Below are 779 nucleotides of genomic sequence, written 5' to 3'. Positions count from 1 at the left end.
ATATATAGTATACTGGTGGACACTGTCAGCAAACTGCAAAACTAAAATGCACCACAGGTATAGAATGTAGATGGATAGTATACTTAATGGATGACGACACAGAGGTAGGTACAGCAGTGGCCTATCGTACTGTTATATATAGTATACTGGTGGTCACTGTGTCAGCAAACTGCAAAACTAAAATGCACCACAGGTATAGAATGTAGATGGAGAGTATACTTAATGGATGACGACACAGAGGTAGGTACAGCAGTGGCCTACCGTACTGCTATATATAGTATACTGGTGGACACTGTCAGCAAACTGCAAAACTAAAATGCACCACAGGTATAGAATGTAGATGGATAGTATACTTAATGGATGACGACACAGAGGTAGGTACAGCAGTGGCCTACCGTACTGCTATATATAGTATACTGGTGGTCACTGTGTCAGCAAACTGCAAAACTAAAATGCACCACAGGTATAGAATGTAGATGGATAGTATAATTAATGGATGACGACACAGAGGTAGGTACAGCAGTGGCCTACCATACTGCTATATATAGTATACTGGTGGACACTGTGTCAGCAAACTGCAAAACTAAAATGCACCACAGGTATAGAATGTAGATGGATAGTATACTTAATGGATGACGACACAGAGGTAGGTACAGCAGTGGCCTACCGTACTGCTATATATAGTATACTGGTGGTCACTGTGTCAGCAAACTGCAAAACTAAAATGCACCACAGGTATAGAATGTAGATGGATAGTATACTTAATGGATGACGACACA

Source organism: Pseudophryne corroboree, unplaced genomic scaffold (assembly GCF_028390025.1).
Source record: "Pseudophryne corroboree isolate aPseCor3 unplaced genomic scaffold, aPseCor3.hap2 scaffold_871, whole genome shotgun sequence".
Taxonomy (NCBI): Eukaryota; Metazoa; Chordata; class Amphibia; order Anura; family Myobatrachidae; genus Pseudophryne; species Pseudophryne corroboree.
The sequence above is the reverse complement of the archived record's forward strand: the minus strand, read 5'-3'. Positions refer to the sequence as shown.